Source organism: Piliocolobus tephrosceles, chromosome 9, assembly GCF_002776525.5.
Source record: "Piliocolobus tephrosceles isolate RC106 chromosome 9, ASM277652v3, whole genome shotgun sequence".
Taxonomy (NCBI): Eukaryota; Metazoa; Chordata; class Mammalia; order Primates; family Cercopithecidae; genus Piliocolobus; species Piliocolobus tephrosceles.
Window position 1 is genome coordinate 11,362,130 of NC_045442.1, and position 17,985 is coordinate 11,380,114.

Consider the following 17,985-nt stretch of genomic DNA (forward strand, 5'->3'; position numbering starts at 1 on the left):
AAGCCTTGGAGACAACAGTCAGCGTCCTGGCAAAGCCGAGCCCCTTATGAGTTCTCATCTCAGTCGTGCCAGCTCCTAGTCACCCAAACAGAAACCTGATCACCACCTTTGACTCCTTCCAGTCTTCCTTCTCCATGTCCAGTGAGAGACGAAGTCCTGCCAATTCTGACTCCTAAACATCTTTTGAATCCATCAATCCTCTCTGTCTCACTGTTCCTAACGTAGTCCAGGTCCTCCCATCTGTGCCTGGACTCCTGACCAGCCTCTTTCCAGAACAATCATTTTCCCATACAAACCTGACAGCGCCATCATCTTGCTTAAAAGCCTTCAGTGGCTCCCAGTTGCCTCGGAATAAAATCCGAGCTTCTCGCCACAACTCTCCCTGGGCCTCTAAGCCTTCAGACACTTTGTTTAAGCCTAACCCAACTGCCTGGGGCTCCCCACACCCCAGCTATTCCAGGTTCCCTGCCTTAAAAAAGAAAACAGTTTTATTGAAATATACTTGATATGCAATAAACTGGTGGACATATGGAAAGAGCACAGTTTGGTAAGATTTGACCTATAAATACACTTGTGAAAACATTGCCACACTCAAGACAATGAACAAGGCCAGGCGTGGTGGCTCACGGCTGGAATCCCAGCCCTTTGGAGGCCAGGCAGATGGATCACTTGAGGTCAGGAGTTCGAGACCAGCCTGGCCAACATGATGAAACCCATCTCTACTAAAAATACAAAAATTAGCCAGACGTGGTGGTACACGCTTGTAATCCCAGCCACTTTCCTGGCCAACATGATGAAACCCCATCTCTACTAAAAATACAAAAATTAACCAGACGTGGTGGCATACGCTTGTAATCCCAGCTACTTGGGAGGCTGAGGCAGGAGGATCGCCTGAACCCAGGAGGTGGAAGTGGCAATGAGCCAAGATTGTGGCACTGCTCTCCAGCCTGGGTAACAGAGCAAGGCTCTGTCTCAAAAAAAAAAAAAAAAAAAAAGACAGTGAACACATCTGTCACCCCCAGAACTGCTCTCTGCCCCTTTATCATTCCCCCCGACTACCTCCTCCACCCCAACCACAACCACTGGTCTGCTTTTTGTTACTACAGTTTGCATGTTCTACAGCTTTCTGTAAATGGACTCATACAGTATGTACTCTTTTATGTGTGGCTTCCTTGGCTCAGCCTAAGTATTTTGAGATTCCTCTGTGTTGCATGTATGAGTTCATTCTTCTCTGTTGCTGGATAGTACTCCCTTGTGTGGATACACCACAGTTTGTTTATCCATTCACCTGCTGAAGGATATTGAGTTGTTTCCTCTCCTGTGTCTTTTTTCATGTTGCTTCCTCTGCGCAGAATGGGTTTTTCCTTCAGCGCCACCCCACCCCCTAACCTCCCACAAATAAAATCTGCCTACACTGGAACACAAACATTAACTCCAATCAAAACTCATTGACTCTGAGACATCTTTCTGAGCTTACAGAAGTGGCCCTCTGTCCTCTGCAACCCCACTGCTCCCCATTTTTAGACTGTAGTGTTGTTTTCCCCAGGGGATCATGATTTCCTCAAGAGCAGGGACCATGTCTTAATTACCTCAATAGCATCAGCCCCTAGTACAGTGTCCAGGATGAGAGATGGGGCAGTAGGGGCGGGGGTCATCAAGGGATAGTGGTGTGGTGGATGAGCCTGGGGGCAAATCTGGCTTTCAGAAGGGAGGTTGGCAGAAACAAGACAAGCCCCAGGCCTGGAAAAGGGCTAGAGACCCCTAGGACAGTCTGACAGGAAATCCAGTGGAACAAACTCAGCTTGAATGTGATGTGCAGTTGCCCAGGGCTCACTCCTGGTAGCAGCTCCAGGTGACTTAATTCCAAGCCCCTAGGCTTCACATCAGATGCTGAGCCCCATATGGCCCCTGTGGAGATGGGCTTAAGAACCTGGGAGAATGGAGCCCCTAGGTAGGGCATAAGTGAGCCCACCTACAAGGGACTGGCGGCTGGAGTCCTGGCATGGCCCTGAGCTCCATCGTGGGCAGTGCTACATGGCCTTGATCTCTCCATTTCTGCCCGCTTTCCACTGGGGAATGTGGAGCTGCCCAGGAAGCTGGTCAGAGGAGACCATTCTGGGATTCATTGTGGGATTCCTTCTCTGATTCCTCTTGTCCTTTCTCTTGTCAATTACATAAGCCCGTCAGTATAGTTCCCACTCCAGTATGGCAACCCAGCAGCACCACTCAGAAAACCTAATGTCCTGGTTCAATAGTTCTCCATCCATTTAGGCTTTTTGTCCCAAAGAGATGACTAGCACATTGTTTAGGAAAACTGCTCTAAAAATATGAAAATGACTGATTTTTTGCAAAGACCTAAATGATCACATCTCTGTGATCTAAGCTTTTTGACCCATGCTGCTGTTGCAAAGGGTGCTGTTGGTGCTGGACAAACCCGAGTTCAAATCTACTGCTTGCTGGCTTGTGGAACTTTGAGCCACTGGCTAAAGGGTTCTGAGCTTCAGTTTCCTCCTTGGGCAAATGATCCCTCTGCTGCATAGAAGTTGTGAAGATGGGACTTAGAACACAGTAAGTTCTCAATAAGTGGCTTTTATTATGGTGTCTATTGGGCCATTAGAGAAGTCACACACCCACGCTTACCCAGGCCTATTCCTGGGTTCATCATCTTTACTTCCTAACAACAAATGAGCTTTTCTCTGGAAGCTCTCCTGGTTATCCTGAAATGCCCTTCTCTTAATTCTGGGGCCCACATGCTGCCTGCCAGACTGTTTGTTTTGGATGGAAAAGGCCAGCCAGGGAGTGGCGGGCCTGCCCATACGGTTCCTTGAAACAAAAGTTGCTCCCTGAGTCACTGCCGGGAGAAGCCACTGCATCCAGGCACCTACACAGACATGTTAGAGGTAGGATGCCCTGTGGGCAGGGCTGCTGGGTGTTGGCCAGGTGCACAGGCAGAGGGACAGGGACAGAGGGTAAAGGGTGCGGGTTTTATCCTGAAGAAATGGAGAGGGGATATTGAAGAATTTTAACTAAGAGAGAGACACAGTCAGATTTGTGGATTACTTAAGTCCTCTGGACTCTTTGAGCAGTCTTTCTGGAAGGGAAGGCCCCACCTACATTCCATCTTCCTTTGCCCAACACAGGTGTCCTGCTCTAGCCAAACCCCTAAACAGATTCTGCACCTCTGCTTCATTCGGAGTGCTCTCCAGCTGGCAACATTCCCCAGTCCTTCAAGCCTGGCTTGGCTCTCCCTCCTTTATAAATCCTCCCCTGCCCCCCAGCACATGATCATCACCCCCTCCCCAGAACCCAGGGTTCCTTCCCATACATCCAGTGAACAGAGCCACTCAGAACTTGCTACTCCAAGTGGCTAATTCTTGGAGCACACAATGCTGTGGAAAGAACAAAACCTTTGCATTCAGAAGACCTGAGTTCAAGTTCTAATTTTGTCCTTAGCCATCGTGTGGCCTCCAGCATCTCACAACCTCCCTGAGCCACACTCTCCTCATTTGCACAGTGGGGCAATATGATGCATCTCCCAGGATTGTGGTATCACAGGAATACCAAAGCACTTTGTAAATAGTGATGATAAACAGAAACTGGAAAAGACAGGGGCTAAAGAATTAGGAAGCCCTGGGTTGGAACCTTGGCTCTGTCTCCTACTGGTTGACTGTCTCTAGACAGGTCATCCAGTTTCTCTGGCCTTACTTTCCTCCTCTGTAGGTGGGAAGCATAATACTTGCCTCTGGGATTAATGTGAAAATCAAATATGTTAAGAGGTTGGCACTGTACCTGGCACATAGTAATCTGGCAATGGATGTTAGTGCCCTTCCGTCCTTGCTCCCAAAAGACAGTGCTTTGGATATTGGAGTACATATGTGTCTATTGATTGCCTGGCTAGTTTAATTCCTGACTGACCAAATGAAAGGATGGATGGGTGGGTGGATGGAGGAATGGGGAGATGGGTGGATGGAGGGATGGATGAATGAGAAGATTGGTGGACAAATGAATGTCTTACTGAATAACTGAATGAATCAATGGATGGATGACCAAACTGATAGTTGAATAAAACCAAGGAGCAAAGTAGTACCTGAATGAATGAACAGTGAATGGAGAGAATGAGTCACTGAATGCAGGACAGGATAGACATGGTGGTAAATGACTGTGGCCCTGAGACCGAGCCCCTCCGGCCTGGCCTTTGTGGTGTTTGTAAAGCACTAGTTACTTTCAAGGACCTCCCCCTGTGGCAGACAGATGTCCCTGCCAGGTAACCAGGGTAACGAAGTTCCTGAAGAGAAGCAGCTTCTGGTTTCTTTGAAAGTGCATCCGGGCCTATCTTGGTAACAAAGGCAAATATTCTGGGGCTATGTGCACCACAGGAAGTGCCCACTCCAAGCTGCCACTGGAGAAGAACATCAGCCCAGGTGCCCTCCCATCCTGAGGTGGGGCTGTCCCTTTTGCAGCCACCAACCTCCTCTGGGAAAGAAAGGGCATCATTTGCTTCATTAGTGAAGATGCAACTAACATCAGCAAGCCAAGGAAGCACATTAGAATCCCAGGAAGAGGGAGTCTGGAGGTAGGGCATGGCCCTCATCCTACTGTCTGAGAGCCTGTGGGTTGGAGATGGCTCTGACAGACAGTTGGCATGTCTGCCACCTGAGGAGCCATTCACAAGTGCTGTCTCTCATGGCCATGCTAGAAGGGAGGCAGCAAGGGAGTGCCCGCTTCTCTTTCCACCCCTATACATATAGGGAGCCCCCTCCATGGGAAAAGGTGTGCTCAAGGTTAGAGAGTGACAGCAGAGCCTGGGCAATCCCCTTGAGTCTCTTGATACCCCCATCTTCTCTACCGGCTCATAGGATAAAGCTGAGACCCAGTTCCAGTTCAATTAAAGCTTCCTATCAACTCATTGAACAGTCAGTCAGTTCTGCAAGCCTTGCACCTGCACCTGTTGCCTGATTCTCTCATCTAGATGCTTTTGCATCTTTGCACCTAGACTTTTACCACTTCTTTTTTTTATATATTTTATTTTTTATTTTATTTATTTATTTATTTATTTATTTTGAGACAGAGTCTCACTCTGTCGCCCAGGCTGGAGTGCAGTAGCCAGATCTCACCTCACTGCAAGCTCCGCCTCCCGGGTTTTTACGCCATTCTCCTGCCTCAGCCTCTGGAGTAGCTGGGACTACAGGCGCCCACCACCTCGCCCGGCTAGTTTTTTTGTGTGTGTGTGTGTGTGTATTTTTTAGTAAAGACGGGGTTTCACCATGTTAGCCAGGAGGGTCTCGATCTCCTGACCTCGTGATCCGCCCGTCTCGGCCTCCCAAAGTGCTGGGATTACAGGCTTGAGCCACCGCACCCGGCCGACTTTTACCACTTCTTTAAGGCAATGAGGACACTATGGACTTGTTATCTCTTCTTTGATGATGGACCCTCAGACAAGTGGAGCAAAACCAAAGTACTGTGTGGGCCACACTATTTTAGGTTCAGTTTTGCACATGTAGTTTCATTTAGAGCTTGGTACAACCCTGCCAGGTGTGTCCCATTTTACAGAGGAGGAAAGAGGAGCATATTATGCACCTGGGAAATGGAAGAGCTGGGACTCAAGATCTAGCATTTCCTGCCATGTCTACCATGACAATCGTAAAAGACACATAAGAGTGCTGGGCTTAACAGACACACACACACACACACACACCACAGTTCAACTTAACATCATAATCCTGCACACACAAATTCCCCACTGGGAAAATCAAAACAAATCCTTGCTCATCAAAATGAAGAAAAATGCCATCGAATTTGCATATGTTTATCTAATTAACCTGCATGAAAGGATCCTCCTATAATGTATTAAGAGTTGGTGATAACATTACGTAGCACGCTGGGGCTCAAAAAATTATGATTACATTATTAATGTTGTTACTAGTTGGGAGTGCTAATATCCACCAGTCTAAAGAAATAGGAGGATCTCTATCGCCTGTTTTAAATTTGGGTTTTAAACTAAATTTAAGAATTGCTGGCTCAAGTGGGAGTTAGAAATTATCTGAGTTAATTAACTGAGGCATTCTCAAGGGCATAGTAAAGAGGGGTGAGGGGACGATGCAGGTTAATTGCCTAAGAAATTAGTTGCCCTGATCAGTGACCAGGAAAGCAATTGGTGCTGTACTGGGCTCTTCAGAAAGGCTACCCATAATGAAGGTGGCACATATAATGGCCCAAAGGGCAAACTGATGGTGACTTTTGAAGATACAACAGACAATTTCAACAACACTCTATGCGCATGGGGGACAGAATAAGTCTAGGACAGCGCACTTCATGAAGACTTCAGGAGTATGTTCCAGAAGTATGACTCCCTTTGTTACCTCCTCGCCATCTGGCCATCAGAGGCAATTAGGCCATCTAGGTCAAGGAGGCACCAGATGACATTTACATGGATTGGACTTCCTGCACCCAACTAAAGCCATCCTGCCTGCACAATCCCAGTTTTGAGTTCAAGCTCTGGCAGTTAGGGCACTGAAACAACACCCAGACTTTCCTCATCCTCCAGGTAAAGCTTGGCCAACAGCTTTCGTAGATATTATTATGCAAGAGAAGGTTCTGTCTCCTTCCTTGGCTTCGGGCACATAAGGAAAAGCCCCCATTTAGTATCTTGACCCCTAGCTGCAATTTGATGTGCACTTCTACCCAACAAATACATTAAGTTCCAGGCATGTTTCTAGGTACTTGGGATAAAAACAAAGCCCTGAGTCCTCTTGCAGCTTCTATTCTATCTGAATGGAGTAGGTGGGGCTGGGCTGGGAGGGACAGATAGTAAATAGTACACATGATAAGTGAGTACATGTCATGAACCATTGAAGGTGGCAAAGGCAAGAAGAGTAAAGAGGATTGGGGAGGCCAAGGAAGGGAGAGTGTGGCCAGGGCCGGCCTCATGGTGAAGGTGATGCTCATGCTCACAATTGGTGGAGCGGAGGGAATGAGCTTCACAAACGTCCACAGGAGAGCGCCCAGGCCGAGGCGTTTGCAGAAGAGCACCCCACCTGTGGCAGGAATATTTTAACCTCTAGGCACTAAAAAGCCAGTGCTTGGTCCTATGAGCCTTTCGACATGATTAAACGCTGAAGGAAAAAAAAAAATCTATTCGCTCCAAAATAAGAAATAACAACATTGGAATTAATACATATTTAAATAAATATTCACACATAATTTTTTTTTTTTTTGAGATGGAGTTATGCTCCTGTTGCCCAGGCTGGAGTGCAATGGCGCAATCTTGGCTCACTGCAACCTCTGCCTCCTGGGTTCAAGCAATTCTCCTGCCTCAGACTCCCGAGTAGCTGGGATTACAGGTGTCCACCATGATGCCTGGCTTCTGTTTTGTATTTTTAGTAGAGACTGGGTTTCACCATGTTGGCCAGGCTGCTCTCGAACTCCTGACCTCAGGCGATCCACCTGCCTTGGCCTCCCAAAGTGCTGGGATTACAGGCATGAGCCACCATGCCCAGCCTAGATTTATTTCAATTCACAAAAAGTTCCCAAATATACAAGACTGCTAAGAAATCATGGCCACTTATACATTAAATATTTTTTATGGCTAAATAATTCCAAAAGCAAAATTATAAAAAATCCTTTCAAAATCAACAAGAGAATAGGTTAGCTGTAACATGGAAGGGGCTGAGTTTTCACATGTTTGCTGTGATATGAAGTGGATCCTCTGAAAAGCAACACCAGGTCCAAGAGGGTCCTGAAATAATAGTCACATCTGTCAAGTCTGATGTTGCTTTGTTGACCAGAGTGATTCACTTTTCAGGCAGAAGTCACAACACAGTGTCACCCACCATGTGCAGGTTGGATTCTAGTGCACTGAGAGCCTGCCTGCCTGGGCTGTGGGAGTGCTGGGTTGATTTATTCCTTCTCTTGCATAAAATGTCAATTTCCCTGTGGAATCTCATTTTCCATTGCCTTCCCATGTGTCTTAGTCTGTTTTGTGTTGCTATAAGGGAATACCTGAGTATGGGTAATTCATTTTTAAAACAAGGTTTATTTGGCTCATGGTTCTGGAGGCCATACAAGGATCATGGTGCTGGCATCTGCTTGGCTTATTGTGGGGGCCTAGGAAGCTTCCTATCATGGTGGAAGGCAAAGGGGAAACAGGAATGTCACATCGTGAGAGAGGGAGCAAGAGGAAGGAGGAGGAGCCAGGCTCTGTTTAACAACCAGCTCTCACATGAGCTAAGAGAGCAATAACTCACTCATTACCATGGGGAGGGCACCAAGCCATTCACAAGGGATCTGCCCCCTCGACCCATACACCTCCCACTAGGCTCCATGTCCAACACTGGGATCACATTTCAACATGGAATTTGGAGGGGACAATATCCACACCATATCACCTTGTCATTTCTGAGCTGAGTCAGTACATCTCCAATTTTAAAAGTAAGTAAAATAATGTGGGGAGGAAGAAAAGTATCAGCTCTTTCTCCCACCCAGGGGATATCTAGGAATTCACAGGATTTGCTAATCGAAGAGAATCTACCTGGGCACTTGGTAAACACCTAATTTGCACCTGGCGCGGGGCTAGCAACATAGTCCAAGAGGTATCAGAGCATTTGCTTTTGAGTCCTCATGCCCCAAAGCTGAGTATGGCTGTGTTGCATTTAGAGAGACTGGCCCTTTGCAAAGGGGTGATGGGAGGATGTCTGGAGTGGACAGTGGAGCTATCAGCAGGCTTTTCATCCACACCCCCTCAGGACCGCCTCACCCAGGGAGTAACAATCCTATTCAGAGCACATCCCAGAGCACAGTCCTGCCTGTCTCTCCACGAGGGACTCCCAAAGTGTGAGCCAGGGACCAGCAGCCTGGACAACACCTGCTGCTTTGCTGAATGCAAATTCTCCCATCTCACCCAGACCTACTGAGTCAGAATCGCTAAGGTTGAGAGCCAGCAGTCTGTGTGATTACAAGCCCTCCAGGTAATTCTGATGCATGTTCAAGTCTGAGAACTATTGCTCTACATGACTTCTGTGGCTGAATTCTTGCTCTTACATAGTTTCAATGCACAGAGATTGCCTTTGACTCCAGGGAGCCCTGTGCCAGGGAATATTTTTCCAAAGCATCCTGAATAGCCCCTTTTACGAACCTGGGAGGTGGCCTGATGCAGCAGATAAGGGTGCCCTGAAGCCAGATGGTCCCTGTTCAGATCCCAGCTGCCATGCACAAGTCTCACCTTATTGGCCGTGCCCTCTGGCTCTTTGAGGCCGATTGCCTTATCTCTGAAGTGACAACAATAACAATGGCAACAACCAAATAGGATAGCTGAAGATGACACCTTGGGAGTCAACCACATAGTAAACACGCAAGCCATCCTAGGTACCAATGACCTTTTTTTTTTTTTTTTTTTTTTTTTGTGAGACGCTCTTGTCACCAGGGCTGGAGTGCAGTGGTGCTATCTCAGCTCACTGCAACCTCCACCTCCGGGTTCAAGTGGTTCTCCTGCCTCAGCCTCCCAAGTAGCTGGGATTACAGGCATGAGCCATCATGCCAAGCTAATTTTTGTATTTTTAGTAGAGACATGGTTTTGCCATGTTAGCCAGGGTGGTCTCAAACTCCTGACCTCAGGTGATCCACCTGCCTCAGCCTCCCAAAGTGTTGGGATTGCAGGTGTGAGCCACCATTCCTGGCCCTCCAATACCGTTTTTTAAATGGAGTCATCACGACTTTGAAGTCATGGCACAAGATTCATGCTAATCCTCGGAACTAATGTGGCAGTAACCACTCCTCTCACATGGGCCAGCTTCCCTGACAGGACTGGTGGAGGTTCCCACCCAACACGACCTCCGGTGTTCCCTCATGGCAGAAGTGTGGCTTCTCCATTTTCTGACAGTCCTGGACAACCAAACAAGGCCTTCTCTGTCTGCTGCCAAGGAGACAGTGGCTTAGTGACCCTCTGTTTATTGGAGCTCGCTTTTTCCCTGTAGCAAGACCAGGGTGAATGGTAAAGCATCAGAGTGGCTTTTCTTTTTCCTTCTCTACTGAGAAAGTCTTTGGCTGCAGATTCATATACTAAAGAATAACTAACACTTGCAGGACTCTAGCCTTAAACAGGCAGTCTGTCCATGAATCTATGCTGTGAGCTCCAAGTGTGTTCGCAAACTGGTACCAGTGCACAGACAGTTATTGTCCATGCTCAATGGGATAGCTGCAGAAATGGGGAGTAGGCATTTAGAAACCTTTACAGCATTGGGGTGTTGCCACACACAAATGCACCATGAACGAGGTTGTATTTTGTAAATCTTTGAGTTACTCATTTTTCTTTGTACTTTATACAAGTGTCCATCTAAGATGAACTAGGGGGAAGAAAATTGTTTCCTATCACACAGAAGCATTACCCATGTAGGGCTTTGAGAGTCTCAGAGATCAAGAACAGTTGGGATTTTGTGGACTGACTTCCTGAAGAAGAAAACCTTGAATCAATGAAGACATTCTCTGTCTTTTTCTTTCCCCTTTTCTTCCTCCTCCCACCTTGGTACCACAAAGTTCATATCAGAATGATTCAAGATGGAAAACACAGTGATGCTAAGATCTTCTTGTGAGATTTTCTTAAGCACTGGGTGACCCGGAAGGAACTTTCCAGAACACTCTTAACACTTGACTGCAGGAGTCAGGCCTGAGAAGGGAGGACAGGCAGGGCGGTGGCGGGGACAGAAGATGCAGTCTGTAATGATGCTACAAAAATGAGGCCAAGGAGGAGAAGGCAGGAAGAGAAAGACCCCAAAGGAGAAATCCCGCTTGCTTCCTCCTCCCTCCCCCATCCCCAGTCTCTCCCACACCCTCAGGGAAGAGGAAGCTGTCACGTGGCAGAGGACCAGGTCAGTTTCTCCCATAGCTTTCCACTGAGCCTCCCTCAGGCCACTGCAATGAAAGAAGCGCTCTGTGGGCTTCCTGTGCTGTTTCCACATGGCTCATTTCTGAAATCTTCCAGCTCAGTGCGCAGTGGACCTGGAAATGTGCCACATGTCTTTCAAGTCCCAGGCACCCGCCCTCCACCCTCAGTATGCTTGAGGCGTCGACTAATTAATTCACTGAGATATGAGTGCTGTGACACGTCGTGCAGCCGTGTCAGAGCCAGGCGTTCCACAGGAGAAAAGGCAAAGTCCTCGCTCTCCTGGAGTCATGATGAACAAGCCAGAATGAGCAAGATCAGTCTAGAGAGTGGCAAGAAGCAGGAAAATAAGGTAGAGCGAAGACACAGGGCCAGAAGGAGAAGCCTGGTGGCATCTGACCTGCCACTTGCCATCGAGTTTCATGGCTCTCCAGGTGGATTCAGAATATGTGTTGCAGGTAGGGAGGAGTGATGAGAACTGGAAAGTATTTTCCCCAGAGAATCATACATGATTTCCTTACATAATGGGAGGTGTGGTCATGTCTGTGCTGGCGACTCAGGTCACTGGGTCCACTAGGGAGCAGGTGTCCCGGAGAGAAACCTCGGTGGATGCCAAAAGGCAGTCCCTGCAGTGGCCTGGGGGTCCCAAGGCCTTATCTGTGGGTGGGCACCAACACACATTCATCCAAATGCCAGTGGCTTTTGCTTAACCACCTGCAATGGTATCTTCAGGGGAGCACCGTATCTCTGGCTCAAACCTCTTGGTGATGCCTGCTGCCTGCAAGAGGATATTTCTTCACTGCCACCTGGACAGTGATCAAGACTGAGGTCTGCTAGTGGTCTTGAGATGTCTGTAGCCTTCAGGGTGTCAGAATACATCAGGTAGTGTCTATCCAGCTGTAGCCATGCCGTAAAGTGTGCAACAGAAATGGAACAAATGTCCCTGCCCCCTTCCACACCTCACCTGTCACTGGGCCCCAAGCTGTACCCACAAGCTGTCAGAGTCCTTTGGAGAACTGTTCCTTAACCTCTGTCTATGCAGTGTCTCCTCACTGGGCTTGAGCTCATATCTGGGTGACCAGGCAGGGTCAGGCAGCAGGCATAGTCCTGCCTCACAGGCAGCACCCTGCAAATAAGCTCATGCAAATAGACACCTGCAGAATGACAGGTTCCTGGCTTATCAGGCACACCCACCTCTTTGGGCCTCACCTGGCTCTGGCTACATTACAGGAGATTCTGCCATTTTCACAGGAGGACTTTACAAATCAGCCTGCATTCGTTTCCTGCAGCTGCTGTAACAAATCACAAACTTGATGGCTTAAAATAATACCAATGTATTCTCTTACAGTTCTGGAGGTCGGAAGTCTGAAATCAGTTTCACTTGGCTAAAGTCAAGGTCAGCAGGGCTGGTTCCTTCCAAGACTCCAGGGGAGAGTCTGCTCCTCTAGGGCCTGCGTGCATCCCCCAGCTTGTGACCACATCACTCCCGTCTCTGCTTCGGTAGTCTCATTGCCCTCTGCCTCTGTGAGGGTGTGCCTTCCTCTTATCAAGACCCCTTCGGTATACTGGGCCCACCTGGATAATCTAGGATAATTTTCCCATCTTCAAACCCTTAACTTCATCACATTTGCAGCGCTCCATCTGTCACATAAGCTAACTTTCACAGGTTCTGGGGATTGGGGCATGGATGTCTTTGGGGCCATTATTCTTCCTATCACACATCCCCATTCTGCCCCTCATTTAGTATTCACAATGGTTCTGTGAGGATGAGAAATTGAGGCTCAGAAAAAATAGACAATTTGCCAAAAGTCACCCAGCCAGAGAGTGGTAGGGAAGGAGGGGGTGGAATCTAGAGCGATAGGGTCTTAACTAAGTTGAACAGATTGTATAATAGAGTAAGAGAGGGTAAGGCAGCCACCATGTGAAAAGGGCCTGCCGCTTTTCCCTCCACAATTTCTGTGTCTCCAACATGCCCGAGCAGGCCTTTGTTCCTACTTCTTTCTTTCAAGGGTTAAGAGTTGAGTGTTTGTCTGAGCACAATGGGAACACCTGCAGACTGTCCTAGTTCAAGGAGTGACCCACATTGGAAGAAAAGAGCTAAGCAGGCCACAGCTGGGTCCAATTTTCCTTCCCTATCCCTGGCCTCTATGGCAGTCCAAGGGTTGCTTGCACAGTACACACTCATGTGGTTTCGTCAATGATTTTCTCAATTAACCCATGAGTTAATATACTTCCTGTTACTTAGAGAGATGCCCCACATCCCAGGGACCGTCAGTCGTGACCCAACAGCCAGGAAAAGAAATAGGAACCTATCTCCCTGGCACTGAACCAGCAAAACAAAAGAGTCTTAGTGCAATATTCACTTGTTATTATAATAGCAAACCATTGATTCAATATTTAGTTGGTGTTGGAGGAGGACAACAAGCATTATTCATTTCGTGGGTATCTCAAAGGTACATACAGGAACAGTTGCACCTGCTTGGAATAAAACGTGCTCAGGCCACAGTAAGACATCGAGTGACTCATGTCTCTTCTTGGTGGAGCCAAGCAATTGGCTGTGCTGTGCAGTGATGCATAGATTCAAGAGAAGTTAGTCACTGTGTTCAAGACTCACTGAACCCTTTCTGGTGGCTCAGGGCAGACAAACGACAAGCCCCCTGCTCCCGGCTGCAGTTCCATCTGCCTCTCAGAAGCCTGGCTTCCTGCTTACAATTCATGATGCTGCACCCAAAGTTTCTCTCTCCTTAAAGGAGTCCAGGAGCACATGATGCCCCTTTGGTTGGGTGAGAAATAAGTCCTGAGAAGGTGTCTCTGAGTGACCAAGAAATCAGGAAATTCTGCTAAGTGAAATAAAGGTTGAAGCTTCCTTTGCCTTAACTCACATCAGCTCTGTGCATGGATTGACCAGCCTCTCAAATGTATCAGTCAAGCACCCTTTACCACCTGCAACAGGGACACAAAGCAGCAGCAAGGTTCCTCAGTGTTGGGAGGAAGATGAATTATCACACCCACATTAGAGAACAATTTTATACTATCATATCAAAGCTGCATATGCTTTTGGACCCATCAATTTCATTAAAATATATTTAGAATATGCATATTTTAATAGATCATATTTGCATACTTAAAAAGAATTGTCTTAGTTTTCCAGTTAACAGTATATTCTGGAAATCTTGCCACTAAGTTGCTTCAACAAAAACTTTCTAATGATTGTCTAGTGTACAGATCTACCCTATTCTGTTTAATTCCTGCTGCTGGGCAACTAAAATCATGCTGATGCTTTGTATTACAAACAATGCTATAAGGAATGCCTCTGTACCTAAATCATGGGCTATTTTCTGGATTTTTATTTTATAAGTATAAATTACTAAAGTGGATTTGCTTAATTCAAAGGGTATGTATTGCAGTTAGCTCTTGCAGGGTAATAAAGCACCCCCAAACTTAGTGATTTAAAACAACGATTAACTACTTATGATGCTGAGGGTTGGCTGAAGAAATCCTTTGCAGAGTTTCTTCTGGAGTCAGTCGTGAGGCTGCATTCCACAGCAGGGTCAACTGGGCTGGAAGGTTTCAGATGGCCTTACTCACATGTGTGGCAATTGGGGCTGGTGGTCGGGTTGAGGTTCTCCTCCACATGGCCACGTACCCTCCAGCAGGTTAGCAGCGACCTGCACTACACGGTCCCAGGTCTCCAAGCAGCCAGAGTAGAAGCTACAAGGCACATTGAGCTCCAAACTACTGAATGCTACCATGTTACTTCTGCCACACTCTATTGGCCAAAGCAAGCCCCAGGGCCAACCCAGACCCAAAAGGACGTAGAAATAGACTCCATCTGTTGATGGGTGGCACCACAAAGCCAAGGAGTGTGGACACAGGGAGGTGTGATTTACTGGGGCCCTCATTATCATGATCTACCACAGTAATTAACATCCTAAGCTCTTTTCCAATATGCTGCCACACTGACCTCAGAAAGGCAGTGCCAACTTATACTGCCACCAGCCAGTGTCCTTTGGGAATGTGTTTCTCTAAACAAACTGGTACAACCACTTTGTGATATGTGATAGCAGAGGAGCTTTCTGCCCCAAAGGGCCACAGGCACACCCCTCAATGGTAACTCAGGACCAGGGCAAGTTAAGGAATCATGCAGGGAAGTTAAGGGATTCTCCCTCCCTCTCTGGGATGGGGCAGGGGCTGAGCTCTACATCTCTCCCAGCCTGTCCTCCTTGTGGAGTCCTGGTAAGGGAAAAGGAGTCAGGCTGGTGGGAGCAGGGGAAAGCTCCCACCAGGACACGTGGGGCATCTCCGTAAGCTGCAAATCTGCCTTTCTTCATGGCCCAGGACAGGTACCTATTGTGCACCCAACTTATCACCAGACACCTGCAAGTTGGCTCCCTGCAACCTTGCATTATCAGTATTGCACAAAGCCCTCTTCGGCACACAGCATAAGCATTATTCTATAAAATCTCCAGCCAGCCTTTGTTTCCTTGCAGTCAGCTCCTCTTCTGCTGGCCTGCCCATTGCCTTCTCACAACATAGTTTCATACTTTCTCTAGTAAATTTGCCTTTCATTCTCTACAACTGTCTTGGTAAATTCTTTTACCCCTGCACCACTGGCCCGGATAGTCATTGCTCACCCACAACACATCTCACACCATGTTGACACCTGGCATTTTTGCCCAAGCTCCCCTCACCTCTGCTTGCAAACAGCATCTAGAATAACTTTTTCAAAACCCAGGTTTCATCGGGGTAGCCCCAGACTTGAAACTCTTGAATACTAGGTGCTCTTGAGAAAGATACCAAAACCCAGGGATGTCCCGGCTGCCCACACGTCCAGCCTCTGCTGTGCTGGCTCTGCTGGTTCTGACCACTGGGGCCTTCCTCCATGTTTTTTAAAGGCACGAGGCTCACTTGCACACATTGTCTGGGCTTAAATCTTCTCCTGAGCCCCTAATTCCTCTTCTTTTTTTTCCCAAATAAACCCCAGTTTTATTGAGATAGAATTAATGTATCACACAATTCGTCCACTTAAGTGTACAGTTTAGTGGTTTTCAACATATTCACAGAGTTGTCTAATCATCACCATCGTTCAATTTTAAAACATTCTCATCACCTAAAGTGGAAACCCTGTGCCCTTTAGTGACCATCCTCTTATCTTCCAGCCCTGAGCAACCACGAATCTACTTTCTGTCTGTAGACATTTCTTCTCTGGACATTTCGTATGAATGGAGTTACATAATACGTGATTTTTGTGACTGCCTTCTTTCACTTAGCATGATCTTTTTAGGGTTTATCCACGTAGCATGTGCCAGTCCTACATTCCTTTAAAGGGCTGAGTAGTGTTCTATTGCATGGATAGACCACATTTTGTTTATCCATGCATCCACTGATGGACATTTATGTTGTTTCCACTTCTCTTTTTTTTTTTCTTTTACTTTTTTTTAATTTAAAAAAATTTATTAAAAACATGGTACATTTCACAAATTTGTATGTCATCCTTGTGCAGGTGTGATGCTAATCTCTATATCATTCCAATTTTAGTATATCTGCTACCAAAGTGAGAACTTTTTTTTCTTTTTCTGTAAAGGGCGGTCTCATTCTGTCACCCTGGCTGGAGTCCAGTAGTGCAATCACGGGTCACTGCAGACTCCACTTCCTGGGCTCCAGTGATCTTCCCACCTCAGCCTCCCAAGCAGCTGGGACTATAGGCATGCACCAACCCCCTTTCTACAGGCACCTCACCCTTTTTGCAGGTGCATGCCATTTCTCCTGGCTAATTTCCACTGTTTTGCCCATTGTGAATAACCTGCTATGAACATACATGTTCACGTTTCTGGGTGGGCAAACGTTTTCATTTTCTCGGGGGGTATGTAACTAGAGGTGAGAATTGCTGGGTCACATGGTACTGTACGTTAATTGTTTGAGGAGCCACCAGTCTTCCAAAGCAACGGCACCATTTCACCCTCCCACTAGCAGCATATGAGTAGTCATTTCTCTACATCCTCACCTAAACCTGTTTCAATTCCCACTCCTACTTCAGCTCTCCGTGTAAGCATTGCTTCCCCTGGGAGGGCTCTCCTTGGGCCTTGACCCCCACACCAGGATCCAGGTCAGCTTTCTTTGCTTTATGCTCTCTGGAAACTGTGCTCTTAGGGCACCCAGGCATTCTGTAGTGCATATTCCACTAATAACTGTCTTTCCCCACACACTGTAGGCTCCAAGATGGCAGAGACTGTGTGTTTTGTTCGCCTTTGCAACCTCACCCAAAGCCTGGCCTGCAGCAGCTCCCGGTAAATCTATGGCATGAGTAAAGTCAAGGAACAAAAGCACAAAGGTCACATGACTGACTCAAAGTCACAAAGCTCAAAGGCATGAGGGGCGGCCATAGGAGCCCTTTGTCCCACATCTGCCATGCCCACAGGGCAGCCACTAGCCATTGAGTCCGCTGAGCACTTGAAGGGTGGCTTGGCCGACTCTGGGCACACAGCCTGTGAGTTAGCGCTCCTCTGCAAGGAGGAGTTAAGAAACAACAAAAAGAAACATGACTAGAGTGACTAAGAGTGAAATATTAAATTTTATTTCATTTTAATTTATTTAAATTCAAGTGGTTAGCGCAAGTAGAAGGAGCAAGATAAGAATAATATCAATACAGTGCTGAGCTCCACTTCCCCAGCATGGGAACCTTCTTTTTCTGCAGCACGGCTTTCTCCAGAAAGAAGTCTGAGGTGGCCTCAGGCTGAGCCTCAGGCATGGGCACGGCCTGCCACTGAAGCTCCACTCGTGGAGGGCCTGGGAAGAGACTGAGAGACTTGGAACCCTAGAGAGTCTGCAAAGCCAGGAAGCATCCAGTTCTGGTTTCATGTTGGGTGCTGTTGTTACCTTGCTTCTTCTACTTAAGCTTATGGCAATTTAAATTTAAATGAATTAAAATGAAATAAAATTGAAAACTCAGTTTCTCAGTTTGCTCCAGCCACATTTGAAGTGCTCAAAGGCCACGCATGGCTAATGGCTACCACATCAGATACCACATCGGATGCCACATCGAATACCACATCGGATGCCACATCGGTTGCCACATCGGATGCCACATCGAATGCCACATTGGATGGAGCGGA

General features: G+C 47.3%; 1 pseudogene; it reads right to left on the bottom strand.

Annotated features, from left to right (window-relative positions):
• Positions 1 to 16,331: 16,331 nt before the first annotated feature.
• Positions 16,332 to 16,431, bottom strand: LOC111550834 (annotated as a pseudogene).
• Between the last annotated feature and the right edge of the window lie 1,554 nt (positions 16,432 to 17,985).